This window comes from Grampus griseus (assembly GCF_964374135.1).
Source record: "Grampus griseus genome assembly, chromosome: 6".
In the NCBI taxonomy this organism is placed as follows: Eukaryota; Metazoa; Chordata; class Mammalia; order Artiodactyla; family Delphinidae; genus Grampus; species Grampus griseus.
In genome coordinates, this window is record NC_139000.1 from 27,777,744 (window position 1) to 27,792,298 (window position 14,555).

General features: G+C 42.1%; 1 protein-coding gene across 4 annotated transcripts in view; it reads left to right on the plus strand.

The window, feature by feature from the left end:
• The first annotated feature begins 437 nt into the window (after window positions 1–437).
• The window catches only part of ABCA1 (ATP binding cassette subfamily A member 1), a 137,022-nt gene continuing 122,904 nt past the window's right edge, over window positions 438–14,555 (plus strand). For 3 of the 4 annotated variants that reach the window (XM_082657619.1, XM_082657622.1, XM_082657621.1), the window contains exon 1: window positions 444–689. The gene's annotated coding sequence lies outside the window, so the exon portion shown is untranslated. Of the gene's footprint in view, window positions 690–14,555 lie in introns of all 4 variants that reach the window. The other variant, XM_082657620.1, reaches the window with a different exon arrangement.

Sequence of the window (14,555 nt, forward strand, 5' to 3'; positions counted from 1 at the left end):
GGCATCCCGAGGGGTTGCAGCCTCGCGGTCTCTTCCCCTTCCTCCTCCTCCCTCAGCCCCCTAAGTCCCTCTGACTGAGTAAATGAACAAAGGAAACACAAATTGCTGAAAGCAAGAGTTTAGAGGAAGCGATGTCCACTCGTGCTGTTCGCTGCCCTGAACCTGGATAAGAGTCTCTGTTAGGCGCAGCCCCAAGCCCTGCGTTTGCCGCTGGTCCTGTGCTGGCCGTCCCGGCAGGGGCGAGGGGCGCGGACCCCCACCAGCACCCTCCGCCCGCAACCCCGCGCGCTGCAGGACGTCGCCCGTTTAAGGGGCGGGGCGCGGCTCCACGTGCTTTCTGCTGAGTGACTGAACTACATAAACAGAGGCCGGGAAAGGGGGCGGGGAAGGAGGGAGAGAACAGGCTTTGACCGATAGTAACCCCTGCGCTCAGCGCAGCGGAATCTATAAAAGGAACTAGTCGCGGCAAAACCCCGGTAATTCTGAGGAAGAGTGAGTGCGGCCGGGGCCGGAGGAGCGGCGCCGACACCTCTCTCCGCGGGCGCAGGTGGGCAGAACAGGGGGCGCCGCGTGACCAGCGCCGCCACAGCCCATTTCTCGCGGCGCTTTGCTCCCTTTCCCCCACTTCTTTCCCAGAAGGGTTTTTCAAGGGGTGGGGGAAAGAGCCGGAAACAAAAAGTGGAAAACAGGTAAGAGGCTCTCCAGAAACTTGGGCTGGGGTTATTGTTTTGTTTCAGGGCCGAGGAGACTTTGAGAAGCGCTGGGTTTCGGGGACTTTAGTCCGAACCCCCCCACGTCCCCACCTCCTGCAGCGCAAATGGGGGGGGCGTAAAAGGGGGGGGACGTCCTAGGACGAGCTCTGGCGACCTAAAGACGCGGCGCCGCTGTGCTCAGGGTTCGCCCGGCGGTGGAGCCCGGGGAGCATCTTTGGGCGCGGAGACCCGAGCGCAGTACCTGGGGCGCAGTGGAATCGGGGGCTCCTGGTGGTTCTGGGGGCGCTGCAGCCGGAGTGGGGAGAGTGGCAGGTCTGGCACTGAGCTCTTCCCTTTGTTTGGAAGCGCCTGAGCCGGCTGGAATCCTCTCTGGCTGCGGGTCGGCCGGCGCCCACCCGGACAAATGCTAGTCCTCAGTCTCCACTCCGTTCTTGCTAGTTGGACTCTGGTCTGAGGATCGGTCCCCTGCGCCCCCGGACTGGAGCGGCGCGTTCTTGTTCTCCAAGAACGCGACTAGGAGGTGCACCAAACCGGGTCCATAGCGCTAGTGCTCATTTGAGGCCTCGGGGGCTTTGTTTGGGTCCTTTCTACGCTCTCCGTACGCTCCCCGGAGCTGGTTTCCTGACGCAGCTGGGGCGACGAGAGTTCTGTTTCTTTAAAAAACGTTAGACTTAGAAGGAGGGCCTGAGGAAACCTGGAGCTGAGGTGCCCATTCCCCTGTCCCCCATCTTCCTGCCCTTTGCTGCTTGTCTCTTGGGGCAGCCTCAGGCCGGGCACGGATGGGGAAGCTGGGGCGAGATGGTGTAGCGGAATGACCGAGAGTAACCCCGGCGGGCGGTGCAGAGCTCGCAGCTCCGCTGGCGGGCTGCGCTCCGCGGTGGGGGGAGGGATGGCTGGGCGCCGGCTACGGGTGGCCACGGGGGGACTGATCCACAGCGCCTCCTGGCCGGGTGGCCTGGGAATCGGCTCCTTGGCCGGAGTGAGGCCGGGCTGTACGAGGCGTTGTCGCTCGAGGGTTCCTGACCGAGATGCAGTGAAGACGGGTGTTTGCATACTGGGAGGAAACCTGGGGAACAGGCGAAAGAAAGCGCGTCTGATTCTGTTTTGTTACAATGGTTCCTAACTCCCAGAGCGTTGCTAAATGGAAGGTTCTTGGGGCGTGGGCCAGTGCCAGGGTTGTGTGTAGGTGCCTCTTTTTCAACACTTATCAAAAAGAAGGGAATAAACAAGATAAAAGAAAATAAGGAGAGAGAAAGAAAAAGGGAGAGAGAAAGAAATGCAGCACTACAAAAGCGATACCATCAGCTTTTAAAAGCAACACTTTTCAGTGACACAACAAACTGAGCGAGTAGTATATACATTAATATAATAGAGGACAAATTTGATATTTAAAAAAATTCTTTGGTGATGAAAATCAGCAAGTCACTTTCTAAGGCCCGGTCCCCACCTCCCCACAAAGAACACCTCACAAAATTTTGCAAGTTCAAAAGCAGAGTTTTACTGGTTCTTTTAACAATAGTTTGGGACCCAAACCCAAGTTTTGATCTGCTTTTCAGACAAAATTTAAATCCCAACTAAAAAAGTACTTAGTTTCTCATTTCCCCTTTTATTAATATTTCAGCCCATCTTCCTCATACCTACCACAAATTAACGGAGGCTTTCTTTTGTTCATATCGTTCTCTTGAGGCATTTCTCCCAAATGCAAGAAAGTGTGAAAGCATGGAGAAGTTTCCGGAGTAGAACCTCTTCTGATGGTATAATAATTTTCAAGTACAAAGTTTTCATTGTCAGCTTGTTCCCCAAGTGCTCCTTTTATAGGAGCTTTAATGCTTTATGCATTAATTTATGATAGAGTTTTGGGAAAACACTGGATACACAGAACACATTAGTATTTACTCGAGAAAAAGCAGTAGAATCAGTGACCAGGCTTCGATGACCACAGTTTATTTAAGGGGTAAGAATTTCTACTGTACTCAGAGTAATTCATTAGCCGCCTTGCAGGGACCAGCCTAGTGTTCAGAATGACATATCTGATTGTGAAGGGAATACCTGTGATATGTGTCTCCCCTCCAGATGAGCATTTGAAATCTCAACCCTCAGTTTACATCTAAATAGAGGCCTGTAAGGGACCCTGGACACCTTTTGACTTAGGGCATATTTACAGTTCATGTGAGACAGTGTAAGACAGTAGCTTAGGATTGGAAAAGGGTGATTAAGGATTGGTTGTTTTCAACCTCTGCTCTAGGAAACCTTAATGCTTACGTTATTAAAAATGAATGAAACCGAATGAAACTCAGCAACACAGCTTTTTATTATCTTCTGTAGTATTTACCTTATATGGAGAGAAGTTGGAATATTTTTCCATCAAAAATTTTTTTAGGGGATCTTCCTTCCCATAAACCAAGTTGCTTATGCTGTATTCAGAGTGATTGTAAATATCTTTGCTATTTTAATTTTTAGCTCCTAAGATAAATGGACATTATCTTAGACTCCTTAATTATGAACTTTTATTAGAATCTAGAAAACACCAATAGATGTGTGATTTTTACATTTCTAAAATACTCTCGAATCCAAATACATTTTTATTTACTATCTGGATGTTAAAGGAATAATGAAGAGTATAATGCTCCTTATGGTCAATTACCTCAGTATCAAATTTTAAAGATCTTGCTGAAAATTTGTTTTAATTTAACTATTCTGGGAGAGGGGCTACACTGAAACTGAAACCTTCTTCATATTTGCATGTGGAAATAATCATAAGTGCCAAAGTTATTGCAATATTTATTTAATAGACACTGTTAAATAGCACCAGGTGCCAAGTACTGATACAAATGTTTTTCAAATACTATTTTAATTTTTACAACAAATCCACTTATTATCCCTATTTTGCAGACTGAGAAACAGAGAGGGTAACTAACATGTCCCCAGCCACACAGCTTGCAAGTGGCAGAACTAAGTTTTGAACCCAGCCAGTGAGCCCCAGATTTCTTTGACTCCCACACTAAGCAGTGAGGTGGTACAATTTCAGTTGCCATGGGCAGAGCACTTTGTGAGGATGCTCGCTGAGTTCCGGTATATTCATCTGCTCTAGTCTTTATCAGAATCTGCAGCCTGTGTTGTATTTCCCTTGTTGCTATGAGTGGGCCAGCCAAGTTCTTTTCAGCTTGTTGGGACCTTGGTTGTGTAGGGATTGCAACACCATGGAAAGGATAGACAATAAAATTTGCTCAACTCTAATTCTTTACTTGGTTTAAAATGAAAAATTTACTCTCGTTTTAGTCAAGTATTTGTGAATAGGTCTACGATGATCTCGAATTCTTTTCCTGTGTGATGCATAGAAAATGGATAGACAGAGAATTTGGCTGTAAAAGGATAAGGAACAAAAGAAAAAGGGAAGGGATTTCCCTGTGGCCCACTGGCTAAAACTCCGAGCTCCCAGTGCAGGCGGCCCGGGTTTGATCCCCTGTCAGGGAACTAGATCCCATATGCCACAATTAAAGATCCCACATGCTGCAACTAAGACCTGGCACAGCCAAATAAATAAATAAATAAATAAATGAATAAAAGGAGAGAAAAAGGGAAGAGAACTATTAGTTAGCTGTCAGTCTTAATTTTGGTGAATTTTTAAAATTGTTTATTGTACAATATGACTTCTGCTTGTTTTACCCCTAATTATGTCTTGGACCTTCTGAAATAAACCGTTTTTCTGTTACTGCCATTACAGTCTAGGAATCGAATTTAGCCTTTTCTTAAGGCATCTTTCTCTGAAAGTACATACAGTTTCAAAGTCAGCTTAATAAAAGTGAAATAGGATGGGAAACTCTTTTTCTTATTAAATTGGTGTAGCACCTTAGAAATAAACTCTTAGGAAAGGTTTCTTCTTGATAAAAAGTTACATTATTGTTGATTTACCTTATGCTGGGTGTTGTTTCAAGCGTTTCACACGTAATAATTTAGTTCATTCTCATGAGAACCACATGAGGTGGGTTCTGTTATTATCTTCATATTACAGATGGGGAAACTGAAGTATAGACAGGGTAAGTAGCCTGATCATGGAGTTTGTAAGTTAGTAGTGGAGCTGAGGCTGCATCCCAGGCAGTCTGGTTTCCATGAATTTACTAATAGCAGGGTAAGGACTTCATTAAAATATCAAAGTTTTGACAAATGAAATACTAGCAAAAGGCAAAAAATGAGTCTCACTTTTCGTTTGGATATTTCCGACCGCAAATAGTTCCCTGGGTAGGTAACCAGCATAGGTGTTGTTAAAGACGCACATTTTGGAAATATCTGAAGCCAGAGGAAGGAAATCTCACATGTGAAATTGCTTTCAGGTAGAGCCTTTGGTTGTTCTGCATTCTGTTGAGACGATAGGCTGTATTAAAGCAAAGATCATTTACTCTGAGGAGCATCAGACTTGGTTCCTAAAACAAAGGAAAATTTGAAATCCTGTCTTTTTCCATTTTGAAAATCTACTCTAAGACCTGATTTAAATGCCATCCTTCTCATAAGCTCTCCTGAATTCACACCTTCCTGCCAACACAGTTAAAATTAATTATCCCCTTCTTTTTTGCTCCCATAGGATTGGATCACAGCACTATTCATGTCATGGGTTTAATTGTGTTTTTGTTGTTGTTTTCGTTGTTGTTGTTATAGTTCACATTTATTTGTCTTCTTCTTGAGTGTATGCTTCTCCAGGAGGGCTTTGATTCATTCTCCTAGTCCTTAATTCACCCTCCTTGATATGGAAGGGGATTCAATAAATGCTGACTTAAACAAGTCAGAGAGAATGGGGAACTAATGTTGGTTTTCTATATTCTAAAGATGAATTAAAATGTTGGGATAACCACAGAAAAGCTAGGAGTTCATTCTTTCCTTAGTGGAGTAAAGTGGAATGAGCCTGATGAAACATGGGACAGCAAAACGGTGGATTATTTTGCTTCAAGAGTAAGTAATAAAACAGTTTCTTGTGAGTTTTTGAAAAAGCGTGAACGGAAATTGGAAGTAAATATAATTTGTGATGAAAAATGTGTCATTAATGAACTATTTAAATGGACAGCATGTTCGAAACTACAGAAAACAGTATTGCAGATGCCTAAGGTCTCTCAAAAGGTGAGCCCTATTGATAAAGAAATGAAGAAAGGACGACCAAATGGTATGAAGGTTCTATGCTCCTTCAAGCATCCTACCAACAGCTGGTTAATAAATATTCCTTTTGAAGAGTTAAAACCTGGACAACTTGAAAAGGCTGAAATACTTTATGTTTCAAAATGTGGGACATTTTATGTGAAGTTATCTAAAACTAAAAAGATTTTATCAGATTTAACAGTATTAATTACTAAAGAAGTAAAAAAAACCTCTTTTTTATCAATGGAAAATATTGAAAAAGGCTTAGAATGCTTGGTAAAATCTAAAAAAACTTTGAAGTGGTATTGATCCAAAGTAGAAAAAAGTGTGTTGATGAGAAAGTGCTTGTTTTTTTAGTAGATCATAGTAGGTATAAAATAGTGCCTTTATGTAATACCAAGGTGCTTACTAAGGAAATCAGAAATATTCCAAGACAAGCTGTGCCTTGTAAATGGATTTGGTTTGAAAATTTTAGGAACATGCCATTTGAGTCCATTGTGTGTTTAGTTGCTCATTTGGAAATAAAGATTCTTTTTCTGAAAAAACAAAAAACATTTTATAAAATGTTTTAAATTCATGTAGTCTAGAAATAGAATTATATGAGGAAAAATTCTAGTTAAGTTTAGGTTTATGGCAGACTGAGAAATATTAGTATGTACCTAGGCCAGTTTACTTGTTGTAGAACAAACAATTCTGACTCCATTCAGCTTCATTTCTCTTCTTGAGGCAGCTGTGATTTGAGAAAGTGCTGTAGTCTGTGACATTTCACATTAAACTACTTCTATTTGCACATTAATTTATTTTTTAAAAATAAGAATGAGATAATTCACTAAGTAGTTTAGAATTTAATTACTTAAAAATAGCATTTAGTTTAAAAAAACCCCAAAATAACCTTTTATGTATAGGATCTTTTCTTTTATTCTTTTTTTTTTGTGTGTGTATTTGTTTAGAACTGCAACATTTTCTATGCCAAATCCAACTTCCAAGAAGCATTTGGAAGTCAGAACATTTTATTTGGCTAGTCTTGAAGTCAAGATGTTTTATGATAACTGGTGTTTAGTCCGGGACACTTCCTAGGAAGAATTTTGTATATAAAAAACTAATCAGGGGCTTCCATGGTGGCGCAGTGGTTGAGAGTCCGCCTGCCGATGCAGGGGACACGGGTTCGTGCCCCGGTCTGGGAAGATCCCGCATGCCGCGGAGCGGCTGGGCCCGTGAGCCATGGCCGCTGAGCCTGTGTGTCCGGAGCCTGTGCTCCGCAACGGGAGAGGCCACAACAGTGAGAGGCCCGCCTACCGCAAAAAAAAAAAAAACCCCAAAAAAAACTAATCAGTGGCTATCAATTATTGGGAGAGGATTTTTGACTACATAGAGAATATGATGAAAGCTGTGATTCTCTCCAAAGAAAAAATATACACAGGCATGTACACTCCAAATTTTACATATAATTACATACAATTTGACGTAATTATATTCCACATGTAGTTTGAGAAACAGACTAAGGAGTCATGTGACCCTGGGCAAGTCATTTTACTTTTCTGAGATATAGTTTCTTGGTTGATGAGATGAAAGAGGCTGAGTACATGACTTTTAAAGAGCCATTCAAGCTTTTACGTCCTCTAACTCTATGTCTGTAGTCAGGAAGAAGGATGATTCTTTGATTGGAGCTGCCCAGAGAAATGTCCTGAGGGACAGGCTCAGCATTAGTGTAGCAGATCGTGTGGGTTTTGAGAGGTGGAATGGAAATACCCAGGGGAATGCATAAAGAGCGTTTTTGTTTGTTTTGTTCTGTTTCTGGTTTTTTTTTTTTTATGAGTGTTTTGATGAGAGTGATGATGGAAGAAAAGAAGATGGTGGGAGGAGAGGAAGGTAGAAGCCTGAGGATGTTGGAATTGCCTGTTTACTCTGCATTAGGTGGATGAAGACTTGAATCATGGAACCAAAAGGGGAGTTTCATCCAAAATGCAAGGGAAGGAGGGGTTGGTTGATCTCAATAAATTTCAGTGGAACAAACATGATGTAGTGAGACACAGTGAGACATTTGTCTCATTTCTGACTCAGCATCTGGAGAATCTCTCTGAAACAAAATGTTCATTTGGACTCTCCATTCTGGACATCTCCATTTTGAGTATAGGTTTTGCTTCTTATATTGCAGTCTTGTTAAGCCAATACATGATAGGAAAAAAAAAGCTGACTTTTAAGACTCATTCATTCTCCAAGAAAGGATGAGAATTGGATTAACCTTATGAAAATATTTCTAAATATCTCAGAAGACTTTCACTGGGGGTAGATGGGCAAGACACAAAGTTTTCTAAAGCATTGCTCTGAATTAGTTGTTTCATAGATCATAGTAGATTAGGACTAGAAGGAAGAAGAAGGGGAAGAAAAAGAAGCAAGAGTTTTCAGGATTGGGGCAGGCATGGGAGGAGGGAAGGAACTGCTAAGAAGTTGTTTGGGTTTCATATCCCTATTTACACTTGCTTTGCAAAATTTCTGTGGGATACCAGGTTGGGAATAGTTTTTGCCAAGAGTCAAGCCAAGCTTGTTTTCTTGAGTCCCCAAGGGGATGACAGCTTGAATTCAGTTGGATCTGGTATTTAGATGATCCAAGTTTGACATAAAAGGTAGCATTGATGGAAGCAGCAGCTTTCCTTGGAAAGGCAGAGAGAATGTAAAGGCCCAGACTGATGGCTTTATTTATTTATTTTTAAATCTCTCTATCTCTCTATCTATCTATCTCTATTTATTTATTTTGGCTGCGCCAGGTCTTAGTTGTGGCATGTGGGATCTTTTAGTTGCAGCATGCACGCGGGATCTGCAGAGTCTTACCAGCTGGACCACCAAGTAAGTCCCACAGACTGATGGCTTTAGATTGAACTGTAGACTCTTCTCCACTCCCAGATGCAGGGTCTTGGGATGGAAGTGGCAGTTTACCTTAGCTGGGGTGAGGTGTGATCTCTGGTACTGGACGAAGGAAGGAAGAGGACGACATAATATTTTAAAAATGTGTGTGTGTGTGTATCTGTCTATGGCTAATGTACAAAAAATACCGTTAAACTGAAATTCATTTCTTCAGCAAATATTTTTCAAACACCATGTAAATACTAGGTGCCGAACAAATGTCAAAAGACTTTAAGGACTTGCCACCATGATGATCTTTAGCTTGGCATTCAAGGTTCTTCGACATAAGCCTGACCATTTTGACAGCTTTGTCCTGGACTTTAAGAGGCATCCACTGCTCTGGATTTTCTCACCAGTGATGAGCATGTAGTCTGACTCAGTAACTATCTGTTAACTGACTCTCCCTCTATGGGTTTTCCTCTTTTCTCTGATTTCTACTTTAAGAACCCCTTCCTGCTATTTTTTGGCTTCTCATCGTTCTGGAATATCACAGCCATGCTTCGTGGTCGGCTTTTGTTTGCACTGTACCCTCTACTCTGATTCCTCACTGACGGAAATTTTGCCCCTCGACCGTGGGTAGATGAGCTCGGCGTGGGCTAGGCCTTGCCCCGCATTACCATATTTTCTCCTCACTGGATCCTGCGGTAGGCAGCGTGTAAGCCCCTCAAATTATTTCAATGGACTCACACTTTTGTAATCATCAATACATATATTTTTAAAGTTAACTTTATATTGGTTCTCTAAATTGAAAACTGATATCAGTTGTCTCAAATAAAAGGTAATTTTTAAAATAATTAGAATGAAAGCAAATTATTTCTTAAACAGTCTGTCTATAAAATAAACTTGCTTTGTAAAGGCACTGACTCTGAGACTTGCTCTCACTTTGTTAAAAAAGGGAAATTAAGCACGTGTTAAAGAGACATTGAAGAGAAGATCAAACAGAAACTTTCTCCTTAATGTAATAGTTTTTACAAAGGCTAAAGAAGTGCTGAAAAGAGTGTTTTCTCATTGTGTGATTGAGTGTTTAATACTGTGCCTGTCCATCCCTTAAAACCCTCTACGTGGAATTTAAGTACTGCTTAAATTCATCTCGTGTAGCTTTCCTGCATTTGGGGAAATATTGAGGTTGCCCCATTTTTCAGATGGTGCACCTGATACAGAGACTAGTTAAATAATTTGTTCCTGGTTCACATGCTTCGATCATGGCAGAGCTGGGTGTTCAAACTCGTGTCTGAAACCCAAGCTCCAGGCAGTTTTCTTAGACTCAGAAGATCTTCTACTCCACTCTATTTATCATAAAAGCTTGTTTTCTGTTCTGTGGCTCAGAGTGGTAGAATGTCTTACCTAAATTGACTCCCCAGCAGTCAGTAACTGGAACTTAAAATCTTAGCTTCTTGCCTCTTTAATCCAGGCTTCTCGCTACTGTACCAGAATTTAGGGTAGTATTTACAGTGTCCTTTTAGGAGAGAAAAAAGAAATTGGGTCTATAAGTCTGTCCTTTCAGCTTACAATGGGCACTGAATCTTTGAATATTGAACTGACCTCATTTATTCTGTCTGTTGGTCCAATTTGAATCTTAATAGGTTTTTCAACTGGATTTTTTTTTCTCACTCTCTTAAATAAACATTGCTCTTTGCTTGTAATTTCCTTCTGATTTCCTTTCAAATCAGAAGGAAACCTCCACAGAAGTCCTAAAGGTTGAGTCTTTCCTGGGGACCGTTTCCTTTATGTAAAAGTACACAAACCCTATGCTAATTTTGGCCATTTAGGATTAATTGTGATTAAAGGCAGTTTATCAGGTCTTTTTTCTTTATTTTTAACTTTAATGATTGTGTTAATTATAGTAAGGACCTTGAGTTCAAGGTAAAGAAAGCCTTTGGTCAAGTGGTGTTTATTCAGTTGTCAGTCCTGTTGCCGGATTTGCAAATTTAGTGGAATTAGTGCCATTTTCCAGTTTCCAACTCCAATCGCGTTTCACATGATCACAGTGTGGCTTTCTCCTTGGCTGTCTGACGCTAGGTTCCAGTGGCCTCCATTGAGTGGAGTGGATATGCCCCTGGAGGCTGCAGAGACCAGCAAGGCACTCTGTCCTCAGGTGGAGCTCCACTGGGGACTCTGTGCTCACCTGATGTAGGCACTTAGCACACGGTCGCTTGGGAAATGAGAGTGTGTGCATTTTTAAATGCCAGTGTCAACCGCAGTTGAAAAAAGAGGCTAGCAAGAGTTCCACTCAATAGTTTAGTTTCATCTTTCCTTAAGCACTTTTTTATCTGGCACGTAAAATATTTGATTTGTGCAGATCTTAATGACAGTAGCACTTTCTAGAAGGAATACTCAAAATTATGATAATATTGGAATAATAGAGATCATTTTCCTCTGGGAGCATCCTCCCAGACCTCAAATAATGGAGTTCATGTTGCCATTATTTGTTTTTAAGAGGCTAACATCCTTCATTTTTTGTTTGTCAGAATCACAGGTAGGTAAGTTTAAACTTGTGATCTTTTTCCTCTTTAATTCAGTGAGGCAGCCAGCAAAGTGGTGTGTTTTGGTTGTTATAGAGAAGGAGTTCATTTATGAAGCTGGAAGGGCGGGGCTTAGACCCTGTACCTCTGTGCCTGCCGTGGAGTCCTGACTACATCCTCACCTACCTGGTCAGCTGGTCCCCGCTGGGCTGCAGGGACAGAGGCATCTCGGACACATGACCTGTGCCTGCACTGTCTCAAGAGCTGGCTGGCTGGTGAAAGAGGAGGTTCTGGAGAAGGTTGCTGGGTTTGGTCACATACTCTACGAGCTAGAACTGGAAAAGAGCCTGGAGATAAGATAACTTGTTTTGGCAAGAGTAAAAGGAATAAAGTGTTGAGGTGGAAAAATTATATCCAGGTGTTGATATGCTTCATTGAGTGAGTTCTTGACTTGAGCCTCTGGGTTTAGAGTTCAAGGCACCTGAACAATGCTGACAGTCCTGTATTAGTGGCTGAGCCCCTAGGGGAGGTATTCTTGTTAGCTGGCATGTTTACTTGTTTGCTGCCATGTTTACAGGGGTTCTAGCGCCTCAGTCTGGCAAATTACAGATTCTCCTTTGCTCACATGAAGTCCATGAAAATGAATGTCCTTCCCAACAAATTAGAGTGGCTTTGGGGAAAACCAAACTAAATGTACTCCTATTTAACCTGTGTTTCTTTGAACACAACTGGAAATTTTGTCATGGTTTTGGGCTACCTGAACCTGTATTTCAATGACATTTCTGACATATTAACATGGTGAACCTGATTTAACTAATTTTTCTCATCCCTGAGGTCTGACTTCAGAGGCTTTCAAATTCCACACGTGTTTCCGAGCACCAAGTGGTCCTGGGCTCTGGGCTCAGTGTGGCAGAGGATGGTAAGATGTTGAGACACCGTAGCTTGCTGCACATGGCTTGCAGTTTAGCAGGGACCACCTGAGAAGTTGGTACACTGGAGGACGTGGTAGGGAGAGCTGAAGAGATGGAGGAATTAGAAGGCCCAGATTGCAAATAGGTAATTGACCTAGAGGCTGGAGGAAGTGGGCTGGAGAAGAAAACTGTGCTGGGTGCTAAAGATGTGGAGGACGGCGGCCTGCATGGAACAGAGGAGCTGACTGCCCCCAGAGTGGGAGAATAGTGTAACTGGGTGGTGGGGTCCCCAAACAGGGGTTTATGGTACAACAATGGCAGAAGTGGCATGAGGATACCAGCGTAACCCTTTCACATCTCCCACTGAGCTGGGCACTGCAGAGAGTTCCAGTGTGTTCTGGAAAAGCCCTTGGGGGAAATCATGCCGTCTGTGGACAAAGAAGGGAGAAGAGAGATTCCTTTAATAAACTGCCCGTTTTGTGCCCCGTCCTTGATGAATGCTTTACCCTGTGAAGTCAGCAGCACTCATCATTGTCAATAGCTGCCGTTTGCTGGATACTTGCTTTGTTCCAGGAACTGGCTAAATATTTTATATACATTATTTGTTCTATTTAATGGAGAGGATACAGGGACTCAGAATCCCTAGGGTCCCAGAGCAGGTGAGGAGCAGAGTCAGGATTCAAAACCTGCTTTCTCTGACTCCAAAACCTCCCTTCTGTCTACCGGGCCAGTTAATTCAAGAAAATAAGACTTAAGGACATCTGGGGAAGTTTGCTGCACAGCGGCATTGGCCTGCAGGAAGTAGAAGGCGGTGAAGGGATTTGGGTTTGTCTGTCCCCAAGTCCTTTGAGCACTGTTATGGGAGATTGGGACTGACATATATATACTAATATGTATAAAATAGATATAACTAATAAGAACCTGCTGTATAAAAAAATAAATAAAATCAAATTCAAAAATTCAAAAAAAAAAAACTTTTTAGCCTGGGAGAAGGTTGAACATCTGAAGATGTTGACCCTTCCGAGATGTAAACCAAACAAAGTGGTTGTTTTGTTGATACAGTCACCAAGCCTTTTATCATAAAATTCTCTTGGAAAATCCTCCTCTGACAACAGGGAATATTATCCCGTCAAGTTTTTCCGCAAATAAAGGATTGCTCGTGGAGGTGGGCTTGCTTGTGTTTCTGTATCACTCAGGGTGTTTGTGACTTTGACAGTTCCTTCCCTGCAGGGCCCTCTTTCTTTGGCATTATGATTATGGTTGAGAAAATTTTTTTTTCTATGACATGTAATGTTGACAGGTATTTCATTTCTAGGAGAAAGGTTCATTTTTCCTATATGCTACACATCCCCAACCAGGGAAAAAGCAAATAGTTGTATTGATTGCTGAAGTCTTCCTTTGAAGGTTGCTCTGTATTTGTTTAGTGGAAATCAGCAGGGGAAGAAGGGTTATCTCTAACATTTTGTCAGAATTCCTCCATAATTCTACAACAATGAAACAAGAACTTGGGGACAGGACAGATTTGCTTTCAGAAACCCTGGATCTTGTCAGTTTTAGAAGTCCTGAGATGGTTTAGCTGGTAACAACTGGACTGTTGAGAGTGATAAATAGGATCTTTGGTTGTCCAAATATCAGTGACATGATAGAAATAGATTTACCCTTTTTGAATCTCCTTTAAAATAGAATTGTTGACAGCATGAGGAATTATGCTTCTCAAAGGCTCGTTACAGATTTGTACAGTATTCATGTATCTCTTCTAGCTGTACGTTTTTATGTATTCATGTCATAACTCTCATTTTGAAAATTAGCTATTAGCAAATACTTTTGTCCAGGAAATTGAATATCTATTTCAGGGTGAAACAAGAATGTGCAGTTATCTATAAACTTATTGTTACTAATAATCAAGTAAGTATGATACATTTGGTACTTAAAAAAATATCCCCTTGAGTTACAGATTGTTAGAATTGATAAAATTCATTGGATCTGTATTTTTTAAACAGGTATTGTGATAGCAGAGCCTCTTCTAGAATGACAGGAATCTTCGAGAGTGATAGAATGGCTTCCTTTTATCCTTGACTTTTATCTTGGAGGATTTCTTACATCTTTCTTTCTCCTTAAATTTGAGTATTAAAATGTTATGGTTTAAGTAGGAACGCAGTTTCAGGGGTCACTGAGTACCAGCCCACGGCCTTTCTGCAGGCCTTTAAGGGTCTAGTGGCAACTAAAGACAGTTTCACTGAGTTTGTGGGTCTGCAATATGGTTGGGGAATGCGAGGGGGTAGAATTTCAGGATTAGCATCAACGACCTTACAGGTAGAGAGCTCACTGGCAACTGGAGACCAGGAAAGAAACTGAGGCAGTCAAATTAACTTCAGCCTTAATAAAACTGATGGCTCAGCCTGGGAGAGATCACGGGGTGACTCCATGGGGCGACTCCCCTCCTT